Genomic DNA, 13,327 nt, shown 5'->3' on the forward strand with positions numbered 1-13,327 from the left:
TGAAACTATGTGTTAGCCCTGCCCTTGCTGAGCTTGCTGCAGTCAAACCAGCAAGAGGCCGTTTCATCCTGTTCCAAGCAGCTCCTCTCTTGCCCTAAGCATTATTTTTCCTACTCTGCCCAACAACAATGGCCCAGGCACAAATATATTAGCAGTGTTCAGCTGTATTTTCCTCAGCTGCTTAAGGTGCTTTTCTAATAATATTACTCAGAGGAAGCAGGGGTTTAGGAGCTATAAAGCCTTGTACAGCCTTGACCCTGCCAAAATACACCAGCAGTGCTTGAGGGTCAGTCGTTCTCCTCCTGTGACTGACATGCTGATTATTTCCCCAAGGTCTTCTTCGGAGATTCTTTGTTCTACTCGATGAGGAGCATATCCAGGGGATACACAAACTTGCAGAACCAGTGAAGAAAGACAGCAAGGTCACTGAGGAAGACACAGGAACACTTGGATGGGAACATACTTTCTCATGAGAACCGCATTTTTTGAGATTTAAAATATTGTTTTCATTTCACATAGGGATGAAAGTTTGGAATCCACCTTGGAATCCTTCGTACAAAAACCCATGTGCCCTAGAACAACAGTTCTGTGGTGAGGACATGTATTTCTGGCAGGGAAGACAGGTAGGAAACCTGCTTTCAGGACCTTGTTTTGGATTTGTGACAGCATAGGTGAAAACCCCAAACTTCTTGGCTCCTAACCAGCATCTCTGTTTTGACTAAGAAATTCTATCCTAAGTGCAAGAAATTCATCCAAGGAGAACTGAGCAGAGACCAATCCTTTCCCATAATGTTTTCAGTAAATCAGCATTTTCTGTAGGCAAATTGTTTCCTTGAAAAACTCCTGGCCTCAACTAGTAACTAGTGTGGTTTCTGCTGAAGACATAAGCCTGGAAGCAACCCACACAACTGAGGTTCTGCTTAGGAATAGCTCACCTTCCCTGCGTGGGGCCAAGGCAACACTGCATAGAAGAGACAAATAAACTTCATGTGAAGTTTGCCCTGACACCTCAGGATTCTCTCTTCTCCTAATCCAGTACCTTATATTACTAATTAGAGGAAAAGAGGTACAGTGGGAAAACCTCTCATGCACCAATCATGTTTACTTTACTGATTCCTTAGTGTGGGACAGCAAAAATGCTGATGATGTCCAAAGAGAGTGTGTGTGTACGTGTATGTGTGTGAGGCAAAAGCTTTGGCGACTGGGGTGTACATTATGTGGTCAACTTTACACACTAGGGCAGACAGTATGTTTTTCTTCTGTAGCTCTCAAGGAGAGGTAAACCTGTCTCCACAAGGAATTCAAAGAAAACATACAGTAATATCACAGATGTATCTCATAGTATGTCTTGCTGATTTAAGACACTTCCTGTGAATTGGTTTGAAAGCATCTCCAAAAGTACAGCCTTCTTAAACTATATTCTCCAGAAAGAATGTGGAGTTTTTTTACCTTCAAACACAGTATTTTATGTGCAGTACAGGATTACCCTATATAGGCCACTGACACTCCATAGAAACCTAGATAAATAGCTCTATTCCCACATTAAATTTTGTTGGCTTCTCTTCCTTTATTGCAAAGAATATTTCAACTGGAACAACATATTTGTGCCTTTGAGGTTCTCTGTTCCTGCTGCCAATTCCCCACCTGGAGCTATAATCCTACGCTTGTCACAAACCCAGCCACTGCTACAGAAGTTATTACAGCTACAATCTGCAGATTATAGCAACTTCTAATAGGGGATAAGCAGCAGGAAAAGGTGAGTTTAAACAGCGAAGAACCTGCTGGTTCAAAGAGCCCTATTATTAATATTTATTATTTTTTAAGCATTCATTGAGCACTGTAGAAGATAAAAGAATGAATTGAAAGCAGAACCAAGGAACCAAGTTTATATAAGACAAGACAACGGGAGAGCTTAAAGAATGTGTGCAGTGTACGGGGAGGAGGGGAACCAAAGAAGTAGTAACAGTAAGAGAAAAAAAACCCACACCTTTTATCAACAAGATGTTCCTAACAATAAGAAGTATGAAGAAAATTAAAGAATTCTTCAATGTCTAATCAGAACTATTCCCCACAGGGAATCTTCTGAGCATTATTACAAGGCATTGGCATATACTTAAAGAATGAAGCTTTGGTCATAAAAAGCAAGGATGTGGAGGGGAGACTGGAAAAACAACAAAAGGAAATGCAACTGGTAGGAGGGCAAAATCCAGCCCTGGACAGACACTTCACAAAGCTCCAAGTAAATGCATTTAGACCTTGTGTAAAAGGTTAGAAGGAGGCATAATTCTCACTCAGGTTCTCCACCATAGGCAAATTTCTCCTCTTTCCCATAAACCCTTTGCCCCTCTTGCCCCAGAAAGACTCACAGTTGATACTTCTCCTCCCTAACAAAGATGCAGGCTTGTGGCTTACATCATTTTAAACCTTCACACTTTCAAACAAAAACCTAAAATGTTTCACAGTTCCAATGCACTTTACCAAGATTAGCTAACAAGAATGTTCATCATACCCACATGCTGACAGTACTGTCTTCATTTTCACAGCTGGTAAAACAGATGCTCAGAAAAGCAATGCAGCTTTCCCAGAGCCAGAGAGTGTCTACATCAGGCTGATGTTATGCTGGCAATTCACCCTCCTCAGTTGTGAGCAGTAAAATCAGTGATATGACTTGGGAGTAAGAGTCCTGATGTCCCCTGCAACCCAAGGCTAGTGCAGAGCTTCAAAACACTTCCCAGAGAGTATACCATTACAGAAATACTGTAAGAAATCCACTACAAACTGAAACTTAGAACTATCTGCAGCAACATTAACAAAGAGAATGAATGTTTTTAAACTAACTCCGACTCTTCTCCTGCCAAGCCTTCCCCACTGCAGTATTAAAATATGAACACACAAAATGCAGAGCATGAAACTTTCTGCTCCTTTTGTAACAGTGGAGAAAGAAAAAACAGAAAAGACACAAAACAAAGGAAAAAAACAAAACAAACAAAAACAAACAAACAAAACAACGAGAAAAAAACCTTAATCCAGACAGTCTCTGGAAAGCCCTCTTCATTCTTAAACATATCAGACTGCTGTTCCTGACTGATGTTTCCCTTCACATTTAAAAGAAGAGAAGTTTTTAATTAACTAAGCATCACTGTAAGCTGAAATCCTTAGCAGTTTTGATTGGTTTTTTTTTTCAATACTATGAACCCAGAGTCATTCATCACATCAGCTAGGTATTACATTGTCAATTCTCAGGCTGCCAAAGCAGAGATCTATTGGTGCTGCCAGAGTTGTGCCTCAAGCATTTTCAGAACTAGCTCTGTTTTTCCTGTATCTTATTCTGATAAACAGCCTAGTGTAACTCTAGAAGATTCCTGTTACATGCCGTATTCCCATCAGAAGGAAAAGTTTTGTTGATCAACACAAAATAAGCGCCTCATCCTAAGAAGCTCTGAGAATTCCCTCTGACCTTAACAGGAACAAAAGGCAGTCAGCGGTTCAAAAATACATCAGATCCAAAGTCCACCCCTTTTAATAACATTCTGAGACATTCATTCCTTTATTCTCCATCATTTCTCATACATGTCCATGGTATACCCACCACATTATCATCACCATTAAGCTCCATCAATTTTTATCAGCAAGACTGACATTAAAACACATTTTGTTTTCAAATGACTAGAAAAATGAGCACATCAACAGCGATAGTGACTCTCATTCCAAAATCCCCTGAATTTCCAGTCAGTGGAAATCTCACTGCTATCTCATTTACACTGCAGCAGGTTTTGAGGAGCTCATCTGAAAGGTACCCATAGGTCCCAGAGACTTCCATGAGAAATAGGTTCTCAGAAGGTATGAGAAACAAGCCCAGTATAGGCATAAGTTCTCTCTGTACAAGAAAACTTGGGTTTTTTTCACTCCCCAAGAAAATGAGATGTGCTATCAAGTGAGCCAAGAACAAACCCCATTGTTGCTTTCCCAGCATAGAGTGTTCCAGTTTGGTGCCCTGTGAGGTCTATGTCTGAAGAACAGGCAAACTGCCAGTCAGTTCATTTAGGCTGTTTTTCCTGAAGAAGCATAGACACCATCCTTTAGTGCAAGCTTTATTACTCTAAAACTCTCTCCTCACAGACTGTCATACACTGAGCTTTCTGTAAGGAGTAAATATAGTAACTGTTTCCATAATAATGTTAAAAATACCCCAACAGATTAAATTCAACAGATGAAACAGGGCCATAAATACGTATGTCTAGCAACATGACCAAAATCACCCTTCTTCAAACTGGGCATTGGGCCATGAAAAGAAAGCTGCTAGCATTACAATTTCAGCACTGAGCCTTACGAGAAGCACAGAGCTGCAGAAACTGTAATCATGCACAGTCTATATGACCTGAGCTGCAGCCAGGGCCTCTTAAGCTCCTGAGCCCCTGACAGGCTGTGCCACTGACCCATAGTCAGCAAGTCACCATACAGTCCCCCATACCCCATTTCACTCATCTGTCACGTAGGCTTTCCAGACATCTGGGATGGCATAAGATGCATTTAAAGCTATTTATGTTTCAAGTGAGAAGTCTGAAAGAATATAAGCGATATTATTATCTCTGCTATCCTACATGACTTTTTACATTAGCAGTTTGGTTTAATTCCACTTCTCTGGGACCAAAAACCACGGTTAAGACTTTTTTCCTCACAGTGACATCACAGACAGTAGGAGTAAAGAGGATACTGGTTATACTGCTTCCAGAAGACTAATTGAGGTAAACTCCAGATCTCGCTAGGCACCACAGATGCTCCAGCAAAGTCCTTCTCTAACATGGACATGCACCAACTAAGGGAGACAGGAGCACAGGAATAGAGATGAACTAAACACAATAGGCCCTATAAGAACCAAGTAATATCAAGCACATGGATGAGATTCAGTTTCAGAGCAGTTTACTTCATCAAAAGCATCCTCTGTTTCTGCTTGAAGTGATAGACTGGTCTAAAAAAATATTAACTTTATTTGAGTTTAGGAATTGACTCCTCTACAGTGACCTTTCAATTTATTTCTCAAGAAGCAGGAAGCTTACATTTTAGACCAAGTTTATTTAGTAAATACGTAACAAAGGGAAGATCATGATGGGAAAAAAACAAAACAAAACAAAACAAAACACACCAATGCCCAAAATATAAGAACATCCAGAGATTTATTAATCACCAGAGTCCTTGTTGGAGAGATTTCACAGTCAGGAACCATCTCATTAGTAAAAACCTGTGACAGTCAAAAACTCACTTCCAACATCTCTGAGGACAATGGCAAAATACTGGTTTTGGTTTTAACTGAATTTGGTGAGGATAAATTGTCACCATATGACTACTCTCCATTGTCATGCAATATTCACTGCATATTAGTCCACCAGGAATGAAGAATTTACATTAGGCATCTAGTTAGCCAAAGCTTCCTGTACCAAAACACCTGCAGAGACAATTCAGATCCAAAAAAACCCCACACATATACAACTCACCCAGAGACAATTCAGATCCAAAAATACCCCACACATATACAACTCACCAGGATGGTGAGCCTCTCTGCTTCTAGCTCTGAGGAAGACCAGTGAAGGACAGCCCATTGCTAGAAAACAGAAGATGGCAGAGGTGCAGAAGCAAACTCCTTTGTAAGAGTAAAATATCTTTATTATAGTTTCTTTCTTTAAATCTTATCTGTGCAAAAATAAATAAAACATGCTGACAAACTGATTTAGCAGATGGTGTGGTTAACAGAAAAAGATCAATGCACTGCCTTCCTATAGCCACTTCTTTCAGTCTCAGACAATTTATACTAAATCAGCCCAAGGCAGGTCTTTACCAATGCAAAAATTATAAACAGTAAAGCAGCTGCTAAATGCTCCAAGACAAGAGGTCGGGTGGGGGGAAGACCCATTAATTGTTTGGTGGGTACTGAATTCACCCAAATCTTCTGCAGCTACGGGAGAGTATAACTCATTCAACCAGTTTGGAAACTCAGGACTGAAAGAACAGTGAAAAGAAAATAACTAATGCTGATGTGGAAGAAATAGACACAAGAGGAATGCTAAACTCTACAGTCATGAGCAAAGGTAGGACCAAATGCAACTTTGCTGTCATATCAGTTACAAATGAGACAGCAGTGACCATCAGAAAGCTAAGCTCTAGCCATCTGGAATATATCTTCATATGAAATATAATTAAAGTCCAGTAATCTTCCCAGTGCTGAGAAGTGGAGAGTATAAATGGAAGGGACAACACAAAACATTTATGTTTTAGAAGGAATAAGCAGCATAAGAAAGAATGGAGTTTTCTGTACTGATTTTTTGCTCAGACCATTTTCTTCCTTCATTTACTACTTCCAATAAGGATTAATAATTGTTTCCAGGGGGAAAAAAGTATTTAAAAGAAAAGAACTCATAAGAAAGAGCTTAAAAAGGAATGAACACTTTCAGTTCCCAAACAGCTTATTTCTATGCATCTTGGGAGAGAAATACACAGGTTTTGCCCTCTCATGAAAATACAATACTTTACTTTGAGTCACTATTTTAAAGTGAAAACTAAAGACCACCACTTCGCAAAACAAGTTACTTTCCAACTCTCACTGTACTTCTTGTGGGATTTCTTTCTGCCCTCAAAACCCAAGAAAAATGGATCCAAAATCTTTCCCTCACAATTTATTGATAAATTGGTTTAAATTAAACAAACAAATCATACTGAAATGAGTCAAAAATTCTTGAAAAAGCAAGAGATAGGGGTTGTCTTGCAACAGTATTCCCAGACAAGAACTGCTTCAGCAGCCTCACAGAATTAGCAAGGAGTATAGATATCCATCTGTTTTAATTATAACTCCCAAACAGACCTCAGACCTACTACCACCTCATGCAATGACTCATCTTCAAGATGCCAAGAACTATGCAATAGCTCACAAAACTCTCTAAATACAACTTGGACCACCATCTGCTTATTTAGATGCCTTAGGCCTCAATTTTGTAGCATCTGAACTTTTCAAGTCCTTCCTCCTCTAAGACCTACAGCCCCATAAATCCAGTAGCTTCTGTCCCCAGAGCAGTTGTGCCTGTTTTCCTGCAGCCTGGTGAGAACAGACAGGACTCAAGATAATTAAATAAAAACACAGGAACTTCATTATTTATTTTAAAGGAAAATGTGTTTTCTAGGAAAAAAGTCCTTTAGTTGGGCAAATCTGTAAGCTGTTTATCAGCTTAAACTCATTATCTGTCCATATGGTCTTAGCACTGTGGTTTAAAAAAAAAAAATGGGCATGCACTAGCTGATGAAATGTCATCTGCCCTTATGCCAGAAACTAGTATTTTTTCATTGACGTCAAATTAGGATCCTTGCCACAAGTGAAGGGCTACCATAAGGAGAGTCATAATATTTTAATTATGAAGAGATCTCTCAGAAGGCAGCAAAGAAGGCAGGGGCAAAGCAAGAAAACCCATTCACAAAAATACAGTCACTTAATTCACATTTTGCCTCTGCTCTAATTCTGGTTTTGGGGGAGCTGGGATGAGAAGAGAGCAACCCGACTTAAAAAGAGAGAAAAAAAAAAGGCAAGGCAGTGAGACACTAAAGCCAATAAACACACATCAAAGTATGAGATGGCTCTGCTTCAACTGCCTACAGTATTCAACCTGGGATAGATTAAGGCAAGACAAAAGGTGCTAGGAGGGAAAATACTACCCCTACAGCAGTGCAGATTTTCTCCCTCACTTGCTAAGTGCTGATAACTGAGATCCCAGCCAGTCTACCGCACTGAAAGTGGGAAGGGCAAATGATAGACCCAGTTTTGCAGAAACCCAAATTTGTCCCCCGTGGTCTGCTGTTGGGGATCAGCTATATGCAGCGAGTTGGTTTGAAGGCCTTCCCACTCCCCCGTTGAGTCACTGCAGTGAAGCAGTAGCTGGGTTTATTGATTCTGTGAGTCATGATTAGCCATGGGACACACGACCAAAGGTTTAGCACAGGACATTAAACCTGACTGAGCTGTCAACTTGGTTATTCCAAGGAGAGAGAAACAAATTGAAGTCACAGTAACAGATGTTTCTCATGTTTTATGAACTGCAATATTATTACTGGTTGCAGAAACAGTTTCTGCCTTTTAAAACAGACCTGCAGTGGTGGTTGTGTGAGATTATTTGAACTAAACAACACACAGACAACTTGGCAAAGGGCTTAAGGATAGCTCAGCATTTTCATACTCACACAATGATTCCTGTTTCCCTTTCGCCCAGCCCCACTCTGAGAAGTATAATACATGTTAAAGGAGCCAAAAATGAGATCACGCCAGGATAGAGTCGTTCGTTGCTATCATCTGAGTTGAGGATGCAAACACTCTGATCCCCCCACTACCCTTTTGTGAAAAACACACACAGCCTCTTCTCAGTTTCCACTGTGGGGAAATTAAGTTGTTGGGATCCGTCCTAAGTTTTAAGGGAGCCTGGAAACAGAAGACTGGTGTTCTTCCCAGGATGTCTTATCCTTACGCCTCAGGGGTAATAAAGGGATTTCCCCGTAATTTACAAAGGAAATCTGAAATTCCCTGTGAGCGCAAGGCACCCCCTAGCTCATTCTCCTCCTTCACTCCGAGGAGCGAGGGGGGCGCGGCCGGCGCTCCGAGGGCTCTGCCGAAGGGTCGCGCTGGCACCGCACAGCGAGAAAGCCCTCTCGTGGAAACTACCAGCATCACTCACCCGAGCCGGCACCATAACTGGCCTTGGCCCCGGCCCGAGAAGCTGCGGCTGCCCGGAGTGCCGCGGGTCTCCCCGGCTTTCCACCGCGCCCCTATTACCCTCCGGGCAGGGGACTGACGGTCCGCCTCCATCTGTCCCTTTCCCAAGGAGTAAACCACCCGTTCACCTGCATATCCCACGGACTTAAACACACAAGGCGGGTAGCTGAGCAATTTGTTGTATAGGTCTGCCTTGCAGGAAGGGTAGAAATTTTATCTGGATTTTGACGGTAGTTTGCAACATCTCAGAGAAGTTAAAGCTCTTTCTTTCTCCTTCTCACCCCGCTACGCTTAAATTCGTGGCAACTGTATCACATGGTATTTTAGCTTACGCCAACAAAAACTGTATCGCGGCCTCAACAAATACAGAAATATTAACTGCCTTCCAGGAAGAGTCAAACACTCGAATCATTTTAACATACTATACAAATACTTCAGTGAAAGCAGATGATAAAGAAGCGCATCTATACATTATGCTACATATGTGAATTTGAAAGATTCCTCCCAAATTATGAAAAAGATAAAAAATGTACCTATTTCTCCAAAGGACATGCATATCATTTGCTCTTAGTTTGTACCCTTTTGTGACAGAACAACCACTGCTCCTTACAAAAGCACTAAGTACCAAAATAAGCCTCTTACTAATAAAATCCATCAAACACTTGGATACATCCTGTTGAACTAAGACAACTCTTTAACAACTCCACACACTTTTTACCCGCTATCAAAAACCCAGGGTGAGCCCGCGTTCACAATTTGCATATACCCAGCCAGGCACAAAACCATCTCCAGCACACTTCTGCCTAAGCAGTTTTGGTAGCCATTGGCTATTCAGTGAATTATGTGCCTTGAGTCTATTAGTTGTGTTCAGATTTTCTCTTATTATAGAAATACAAGCAGTAGTCAGGCCGAGCTTACTGATTGCTAAGAGAAGTACTAGACTAAAAACAACAACAAACAAACAAGCAAACAAACAAAAAAAAACCCCACAATAAAAAAGCAAACCAAGACCCAGAAATTATGATTATCAAACAGACTTCTCAGGAAAAAAAACACTCAAGCACAACGCATCTGAAAATGCTATTTACTCACTCTAACATTTAAATACAAAAGTTATGATAAAACTTTAAATGCCCAGTTGTTCAGCTTACAAAAGCCCCACGTAGTACCTCACTAATATAATGCTGCAGCTACAAATCTCTATTAGAGAGCGGGCACTGGCCCAGGCTGGTGGGATTGCAGATCATCAGTGTGAAAGAGGAAATTCCTACTGGCCCGGGCTGAAGTCAGAAACATAGTTAACTCTCCCACCTTGCTCATCCGAACTTCCAGGGTGGCAGCATACCCCAACGTGCGACAGAAGCAGGGCAGGACGCTCCGGGCACAACCTCCGGGCGCCAGTGGCTCCTCCGCTTACCTTTACGGGAAGAGGGATCCCGGAGGGATGGGGGTTGGGACGGGGGCAACAGAATACAGAAATATAGAGGGCAGGCTCTGAGGCTCTCGGAGACGCTCCCGGGGCCCAGCTCCCGAGAGTTGTTACCAGCGAGGCGAGTTCAGCTGGCTCGGGCAGCCGGAGCGCCCTCCCCGACCTCCCATACTGTCGGGCGGGCTGACATCTCAACCCCGGAAACTTGCCCGCCCAGCACCCCGGGGAATCACGGCGCTCCAGCACAACCCACCCTCCCCCGGGAAAACAACTCGGCGGTGGAGGGGAGGCGAGAGCCCTCCCTCGTGGGTGCCCCCCGCCGGCACCCCCGGGCGTCCCGGGGCAGCGGGAGGGCGGTGGGTGCCAAACCGGAGCCGGCACCGCTGCCCGCAGAAAGGCTGCGCGTCAGGCGGGCACCGAGAGAAGAATCCCCCCTGTTACCTGCCGGTGCCTCCAGCAGCTCCCGCGGCGGCGGCTCCGGGAGACGGACCGAGCGGCAGGCTGCTCCCGGCGGCGCTGGGCTCCCACTCCCGTGCGCGCCCCGTGCCCGGCAGCCGCGGAGCGCAGGAGCCGCCAGCGCAGCCGGCTCCACCTCCCGGCCGTGCCCCCTCCTCCGCCCCCGCCCGGCCCGGCTCGGCCCTGCCCCGGCCCCCGGCCCCCGGCTGGGCGCGCCTCTGCTCGCTCCGCCGCGCCCGCCCCACCGCCGGCCCCTGTCGCCTGCCTCCTCTTTCGCCAGAAAACTTCCCGGGTGCCCTCGGCCGGAGCCGCCAAGGGCAGCCTGGAGTAACTCATCCCTCTCCTGTACCGTGCCTCGCCGGCGTCGCCGCCGTTCGGGGCTGCGGGAGCGGCAGCCCGGGAAGGGTGGCCCAAGGGCAGTTTGTCTGGGATCTTCTGCCGGAGATGAGCCCTGAGCCCACCTAGCTCTCAGGAGGCACCCAAGGCGAGCTGGCTAATCCCAGCCTGCAGGGTGACCCTGGTAACACCCACTGGGCTTCTGATACATCGTGAGGATCCCTAGGACGCAAAAGAATGAGACCAGGGAGGTGGGAGGAAGGTCACCCGTTGACTGGTTACCTCCTTGAGAGTTGCCGAAATGCCTTCGAAGATCTGCCAGAGAAACTTCAAAGGATGACACTGCGAGACTGGAAAGACTTTCAAAAATGCATACCAAACTGAACGACGAGCCCATGTTTGCGACACGGGAAAAGCCAACATTCCTAAGCCTGGTTTCCTAAGGAAATATGGCTAATGCAGTTGAGTTCTCTGTGTGTGCCAATAATTTCTGAGCCAGTTAAACAATTTCAATTCTGCTTGACAGCTATGAATTTCAGAAAAATAGGTAACTGATTAGAAGAGGTCATTTCTTTTACTGTTTTTGCACATAGGGCAACTGTATGTCAAGTCCAACAGCATCTGACCAAGAAATCTACATTGGGGTTCAATTCAGCTATCCCTAGGGAAACTCCACTTCACTGGTCCTGATACTCAAAATAAGTCCTTACTGGGCTGGAGGGAAAGAAATTGAGAGATGTGCAGAAGTAGTATATTACTCTCAATAACAATCAATAGCTCAGGAGCAAGGGCATTAGTAAATTGGATGTTGCACTCTCATATAACAAAAGAGAGAACAATCCTGCAAGGGCCAGATCCTGCAAGTATGTAGATGTGTCCTTGTACTGAAAAGAAGTCCTGTTTATTTCATGATGCTTTGCAAGGTGTGGGATGCAGGTCTGGACTCTTAAAGCTTAGTAAAAGAACAAGAGACAACAGGAATGTCTAACAATTTTACATGTAAAGGAAAAATAGATGTGCCAGCATCTCATTATAAGTATCTCTGCTAATGTCTCATATATTTGGTAATGAACAGTTACAAGGCTCCCCAGGTGCAGATGTTTGTTAGTGTTGGCTTTCTTTTTTTTTTCCTAATGCAATATAAAAATAGGGTGATGCACATCAAATTTAACAGTTATGGTCCCAAATCTATTTCTGCAAAATAGCAAAACTACATTACAGAACCAGACCATATTTGTAACGTATGTTTTGTTATAGTCTATTGTTTAAGACAGGCAATCATTTCAGGGTCTGATATTTTCTTGTGATATTTGGGCCCATGTTTTTCCATTTCTGTTTCGCTATTCATTTATTTGTGTCACACAGCATGATCCTAGCTCTCCTTGGTCTTTGTGGCAGAGTAGGGGATTTCCATTTCTTTATTAGACACAGTTTGACACGAGGTAATAGCCTTGTTCCTCATTTGATTCCTTTGCAAAGGACTTGGAGTGCTATTTTCCAGGAGGCTGGTTTGTCATACCCCTTAAGCAGCACAGATCATGGCTCTTTCAGGCAGACATTACATTTGTGCTCTACAGAACTGTCAAACCAGGCTCCATTGGTCCCCTCCCCTGCTCCTTCCATAACACTCTCACACCTCTGCACTGTCACGGACTTTTGCAGGACCCCATATGCCAGGGAATTTTGCTGTGTATCAGCGATTAAACAATGAAAATGTGTGTGTATCTGTATAGCTGCCCAACTCCCCACCCTTGTTTTGGGGCCTTATGCACAGATCTCATGCACAGGGGTTTTTGTAAACTGACTGGGCTTAGTCCTGCCCAAAACACCACAGTTTTAAACAGCTCCAGATTCTATAGACAAGATCCCTTCCTCATCAGGGACAGTCTTGGCATTTCTCCAACAACTGCGCCCCCCGCCACCCCCTCCAGTGACATCATTATTCTGATATTTTGGAAAGAAAAGTGCAGGGTGATGTATCCAAAGACTTGTGTGTGTTTTCTGTTTTCTGTCCTGATTCTATGAAACTGTTTTGTAAATGAACAAAAGTCAACTATATGTGACCCCAGCTTTCAAATCTTCCACATCCTCGCATAGACACAATAGTGCTCTTACATGCTCAACTGTGCAATTTAAGGGGCCACTATTGCAAATTAGCTTCCCGAGTTTATAGTGCTTTTTCTATCATGAAGGAATTGCTTTGTGAATCCCCGCCAGCACTGAACTGAGTTTTACATTTAAAGCTGGGGTTTACATTCTTTGTTATGTGTAAAGGATATAGTGTCTCCTCTGTGAACTTAAAGCATAACAGCAATCTTGGATAAAGCCAATTTTATGACAGATAAATATGCAAGAAGGCTGGT

At 43.6% G+C, this 13,327-nt stretch overlaps 1 protein-coding gene across 1 annotated transcript in view; it reads right to left on the minus strand.

Moving 5' to 3' along the window:
- The window catches only part of TSPAN18 (tetraspanin 18), a 117,109-nt gene extending 106,347 nt beyond the window's left edge, over window positions 1-10,762 (minus strand). Inside the window, exon 1 of the mRNA XM_050336397.1 lies at window positions 10,614-10,762. The gene's annotated coding sequence lies outside the window, so the exon portion shown is untranslated. The remainder of the gene's footprint in view (window positions 1-10,613) is intronic.
- Between the last annotated feature and the right edge of the window lie 2,565 nt (window positions 10,763-13,327).

Source organism: Myiozetetes cayanensis, unplaced genomic scaffold (assembly GCF_022539395.1).
Source record: "Myiozetetes cayanensis isolate MyiCay16 unplaced genomic scaffold, myiCay2020 scf6-25, whole genome shotgun sequence".
Taxonomy (NCBI): Eukaryota; Metazoa; Chordata; class Aves; order Passeriformes; family Tyrannidae; genus Myiozetetes; species Myiozetetes cayanensis.